Raw genomic sequence first — 6317 nt, 5'->3', positions numbered from 1 at the left:
AATTGGCTGGCCGGGGTGGCATGCACCTGTAATCCCAGCTACTTGGGAGACTGAGGCAGGAGAATCACTTAATCCTGGGAGGTGGAGGTTGCAGTGAGCTGAAATGGTGCCACTGCATTCCGGCCTGGGGGACAGAGCAAGATTCCATCTCCAAAATAAAGAGAGCACATTCTGGGAGCCACTTCCAGGAATATGTATAGATTCTAAAAATGTTAAAAGATAAGCACCAGGTATATCAGCTCACACCTGAAATCCCAGCATTTAGGTAGATGGGAAGGTAGGAGGATTGCTTGATTTGAGGTTGGGAGTTGGAGACTAGCCTGGGTCACATAATGAGACCCCCATCTATACAAAAAGTTTTTAAAAGTAGTAGGGCGTGGTGGCCTATGCCTATGTTCCTAGCTACTCAGGAACCTGGGGTAGAAGTATCCCTTTGAGCCCAGGAATTCAATGCTGTACTAAGCTATGACTGTGCCACTGTGCTCCAACCTGGGCAACAGTGAGATCCTGTCTCTTAAAAAGTAAATTAAAAAAAAAAAAACATAGGCGGGGGTCAGGCTAAGCCAAAGAAGGACAGGAAGGACATCATGTTTGATAAGTATCAGTGTCACTGAGGCTCAGCAGGATCTTCTTCTGGGCCTGTGAACTTGTTTAATTTCTGCTTAGCAAGCTCTTCCTCCAGGCCGCATGTGGTGGCTCACGCTTGTAATCCTAGCACTTTGGGAGGCCGAGGCGTGTGGATCACCTGAGGTCAGGAGCTCGAGACCAGCCTGACCAACATAGTGAAACCCCATCTCTACTAAAAATACAAAAGTTCCTGGGTGTGGTGGCATGCGCCTGTAGTCCCAACTACTTGGGAGAGTAACTGAGACAGGAGAATTGCTTAAACCCGGTGGTGTGCTCCTGTAATCCCAGTTACTTGAGAGAGTAGCTGAGGCAGGAAAATCGATTGAACCTGGGAGGTTGAGGTTGCAATGAGCCAAGATGGTGCCATTGCACTACAGCCTGGGCAACAAGAGCAAAATTCTGTCTCAAAAAAAAAAAAAAAGAAAGAGAGAAAGAAAGAAATGAAAAGAAAGCAAGCTTGTCCCCCATATGCCTGTAAGGATCATTATCTTAATTTTCTTCATGTCTTGACATGATTCTTGCCTTGTCAGAGATCATCCTATCTGAAATTGAAACTATTTACCGTTTCCCTAATTTTGTTTCCATAGCACTTAAAACTTTTTTTTTTTTTATTTGAAATGGAGTCTCACTCTGTCACCCAGGCTGGAGTGCGTTGGTGTGATCTCAGCTCACTGCAACCTCCCACTCCCGGGTTGAAGTGATTCTCCCGCCTTAGCCTGTCAAGTAGCTGGGATTACAGGCACCTGCCATGATGAGCAGGTAATTTTTTTTTTTTTTTTGGTAGAGACAGGGTTCACCATGTTGGCCAGGCTGGTCTTGAACTCCTTACCTCAGGTGATCCACCCACCTCAGCCTCCCAAAGCATTGGGATTACAGGCATGAGCCACCGCACCCAGCCCTGGCTCCCTGGCTAATTTTTATATTTTTAGTGGAGACAGGGTTTCACCATGTTGGCCTGGCTGGTCTCGAACTCCTGACCTCAAGTGATCTGCCTGCTTCATCCTCCCAAAGTGTTGGGATTACAAGCCAGAGCCACTATATCCAGATTGCTTTTTAACAAACCATCTCTATTCTTATTTCCACGAGAATGTAAACTTGATGAGAGCTGTTTATCCCTAGAGCCTAGAATTCTGCCATGCACATGTAAGGAGATAAGTATTTGTTGAACAAATATTTTCAGCAGCTGTTCTTAGACTGTTTGGTCTCAGAAACTCTTTACTTCTTTTTCTGTAGAGATGGGGTCTCACTATGTTGTCAAGCCTGGTCTTGAATTCCTGGACTCAAGAGATTCTCCCACCTTGGCCTCCAAAATGTTGGGATTACAGGTGTGAACCACTGTGTCCAGCCTTGTTCTTTCTTTCTGAGAACATTTATAACCTCTGTATTTTCTGTTTTGAAATGTACGGTAATGTGTCTAGGTATGGGTCTTATTCTTACTCAAGTGGGCCCTTTGACTTACAGTAGAGGCATTTTTTTGTTCTTTGAATATTTCCTCCAATGAGTTTTCTTTTCTTTTGGAACTTCTTTTACTCAGCTTTTTGTTTCCTTGGTGTATACTCTGAATTTGTCATTGAAACTTCTACCATGAAATGACACTTTTCATTTGTGATCCTATTTTATCAGCCAAGTGAGCACCTAGCCATGCCTGAGTTTGCTAGGGTGAGGCAGGCTATGCCTTCTGGAACAAGGTGTCTTCTTATTGATGAATGTGGATACGCTCCACTTTATCATTTCCCCCCCACTCCCCACAGTCTTAATTTCGAAGGGAACTTTCCTTTCCATTTCTTGCTTACAAAATCCTGTTATTGTTTAACTGACAAAATATCTTCTACCTATTCCAGATTGGTTTTAGTGTTGTTTGCTGGGCCTTGCCTTTATTTCCTCGTAGCTTTTTTTCTCTTGATTTTGATGTCTTTCGTGTTGGTGGAATTAGTGGAATATTTGTTAACAGCTCACTAAAAGGTGATCATAAGCTCTTTTGTGCCCAAGTGCTTGTATCTGGTAGGCTTCAGTGACTGAAAAGTGAAATGCTTAGTGAACCATTGGTCTCTGTCTTACAGAAGGATTACACTGTCTGACTCCAGTGAACTCAGCCACGGCCAAGTCCTTTCTTTTAGCCAATGAAATATGAATACAAGTGACACTTATCATCTTGCAGGGGCATCTTAATGAGGTTTTGTTTGTTGGTTGGTTTTGTTTTGTTTTGTTTTGTTTCTGAGTCCTGCTGTGTTACCCAGGCTAGAGTTGGAGTGCAGTGGTGTGATCTCAGTTCACTGCACCTCTGCCTCCCAGGTTCAAACGATTCTCATGCTTCAGCCTCCCAAGCAGCTGGGACTACAGGCGCACACCACCACTCGGGCTAATTTTTTGTATTTTTAGTAGAGATGGGGTTTTGCCATGTTAGCCAGGCTGCTAATGAGGTTTATTGTGGGCCTTTCAGTTTGTCCAGAGAAGGATCCTCTCATATCCTGCCCATAGGTATATATACCTGGTTGCCAGCATCTTCTGTCTTCAGCTGCAGAACGGTGCTGCAGGTCTTACCATATATGTAGGTTTAATTTCTGATTTTCATATAGCAGCTCATTCCTGTCATCTCATTTGCTGAATGACCCTGAGCTCTGATTAAATTTCTGCAGAGGATAAACTTCTATTTCATGTGAAGGTGTGGCCAGTCCTCTGTTCTCATGAGTGGACAGTGTGTGTTCAACTGCTCCTTACGCTTTTTTTTCAGCCATCATCGTTTATTCCTTTTGAAAAACCTAATTCCCTTCATTTTCTGAGTCTTTCTGATATTTTGTGGTACAAATCACTGGCGTTCTCTTCTGCTGTACATTTCCATTATTTGAGTTTCCTCAGATAACTCTGTTGTGCACTGAAATCTTCCATATCCTTTCCATTATTGAAAAATCTGTTAATATCTGTTGCTGTGTACCAGCGTTTCTTCTATACTTTTTTTCTTGTGAGTTTGTACCACTTTCGTCTTTCTTATCATTTTAATGGGGTTTTGGGAGGAAGTACTTGTTGGTTGATCTATTCTCTTTCTGTTAAATATGAGCATTATTTAACCAGGTGTAGTGGTTCATGCCTGTAATCCCAGTTACACGGGAGGCTGAGGCAGGAGAATGACTTGAACCCAGGAGGCGGAAGTTGCAGTGAGCCAAGATTGCACCACTGCACTTCAGCATAGGTAATGAGCAAAATTCTGTCTCATAAATAAATAAATAAATAAATAAATAAATAAATAAATAAATAAAAATATGAGCAGTATTTTTCTTCCTTAGCATCCCAGGTGGACTTTCTAATATTTATGTAGTCATCTTTTTCTTCTATGTAACAGTTCTTCATTATTTGTTATACAACTTGCTAAATTCTGAAATAGAAAGGTTATTTTACAAGAGTACTCTCAGCTTTGTGGACCCATTTATGTTAATTTTCTACCTAGATCACCTCAAGTAGGGTTCCCTTCTCATAATTTAGTTGGAAGCATTAATAATATAGATGCTTTTCATATTGGGAAATGGGCTACCAGAGTTAATCTCAAAAAAGCACAGTTTGACGTTTCATTGCTAGTAATGGGAAAATTCACAAATAAAAGTGACAGTAATATAAAGGCAAGATGAAGGGCTTACCATGTGCCAGCCATGGTTCTGAGCACTTTATGAATTAACTCTTTTGTGCTATGGTTCTTTATACTCCATTTTAGAAGAAGCCCGAGAAGATGATGAAGAGATAGACAGGCACAAGGACTTGAGGGCATGTTGATTCATCTCCAGTAAAGACTGAGGAAAAGAGCATTGAATATAAGAAAAAATACTTCCTCTGTTCTCAGACCTTATTTCTTTTAAGGTCACACTTTTTGAAGTTTTGAGTTTGAATCACAACCTGGACTGAAATCATAAGGGAGCTCGTGTAGGAAAAAATCATCAAGGGAGTTAGTTGGGAACTTCTCTACCACAGCTTACTCCTTATGGTATTAACCCTCTTTAAGTGTAAATACCTTTGGTTTAAAACATTTGTTCCTCATCTGACACCAGAGTGTTCATACTGGAGAGAAGCCCTGTGAATTTACTGAATGTGGGGGAACTTTTACTCACATGTCGCATTTCATCAAACGTAGAAATCATGCTGAAGAGAAACCCTGTGCGACTAAGGAGTATTGACAAACCCTTAGCTAGATGACAACCCTCACTGAGAAGCTGCAAATTCATGCTGGAGAGAAAGCAGTGAAGGTAGCAATACTTTGCTGAATATTAGAACATTTTTCTGGAGAGAAAGCATTGAATGTACTGAGTGTGATAACATTTCCTCTCAAACCGTATCCCTTACTTTGCATTTAGGAGGTTACACACAGAGAAACCTTATAAATGTAAGACATGTGGAGATATCTTAAGCCAAAAGTACATCCTCATTCATCAAGAAATTTGTACTGGAGAGAAATCTTGTGAATATGAGAAAGCTTCCATTCAGATGTCACACCTCAGCTGGCAGAGAATTTACAGTGGGGAAATCCCCTTTGCCTGTAAGGTATGTGGGAAAGTCTTCAGCCACAAGTTAAACCTCACCAAGCATGAGCATTTTCACATGAGAGAGAAACCTTTTGAATGTAACAAGTGTGGGAAAGCCCTTAGCCAAAAGGAGTATGTCATTAAACATCAGAACACCCATGCCGGTGAGAAGCTTTTTGAATGTACTGAATGTGGAAAATCCTTTAGCCAGCAGGAAAACCTCCTTATGTACCAGAACATTCACACTGGAGAAAAATCTTTTGAAAGTAAAGATTGCAGGGAAGCTTTCATTCAGAAGACAAACCTCATCAGACACCAGAGAACTCACACAGGAGAGAAGCTCTTTGTATGTAAGGAGTGTGGAAAAACCTTTAGTGGTAAATTCAACCTTACTGAGCATGACAAAATGCAAATTGGAGAGAAGACTTTTAAACGTAGTGAATGTGGAATAACCTTTAGTTAGAAGAAGTACCTCATAAAACATCAGAACATTCACAGTGGAGAGAAACGCTATGAATGTAATGAATGTGGAAAAGCCTTCTCTCAGTGAACATCACTTATTCTACATGTGAGAATTCATCCAGGTGATAAACCTCATGAATGCAATGCTTGTGGAAAAGGCTCCTCTCAGAGCTCATCTCTCACGGTGCATGTGAGAAGCCATACTGGTGAGAAGTCCTATGGTTGTAATGAATGTGGGAAAGTTTTCTCTCAGTTCTCAACCCTTGCTGTGCATTTGAGAATACACACAGGTAAGAAGTCTTATCAGTGGAGTGGCTGTGGGAAAGCTTTCAGCAAGAAATCACATGACATTAGACACTAGAAAATTCATACTCACTAAAAACCCCATGAACGCCTAGAAAGTGGGAAAGCTTTCATCAGAAATTTGCACCTCATCATGCACCAGAAATAATCCTTCTGAAGCAAAGCACCACGAATGAGGTTAACTTTAACAACTAAAAACTCAAGGGACACCAGAAAATTTGTACAGAAGACAAAGACACACATATGATAAAGAGCCTGTGTCTGACAAAGAAACCTGCAGCAGAGATAATGGTAAAAGTTTAGGCACATTTTCACTAAAAATTGCAACACAAAATGGATGCCTGTTTTTTATTGCTACACCATAGATCTGGAGATCTTCACCAATAACAAGAAAAATGAGTGTAAATATTGGAAAGGAAC

The 6317-nt window shown here is 41.1% G+C and overlaps 1 pseudogene; it reads left to right on the top strand.

The window, feature by feature from the left end:
* Positions 1-4926: 4926 nt before the first annotated feature.
* On the top strand, positions 4927-5973 carry LOC139361498 (zinc finger protein OZF-like; annotated as a pseudogene).
* Positions 5974-6317: the final 344 nt, after the last annotated feature.

The sequence above is a fragment of the Macaca nemestrina genome, unplaced genomic scaffold (genome assembly GCF_043159975.1).
Source record: "Macaca nemestrina isolate mMacNem1 unplaced genomic scaffold, mMacNem.hap1 Scaffold_53, whole genome shotgun sequence".
Classification (NCBI taxonomy): domain Eukaryota; kingdom Metazoa; phylum Chordata; class Mammalia; order Primates; family Cercopithecidae; genus Macaca; species Macaca nemestrina.
The sequence above is the reverse complement of the archived record's forward strand: the minus strand, read 5'-3'. Positions and strand labels throughout refer to the sequence as shown.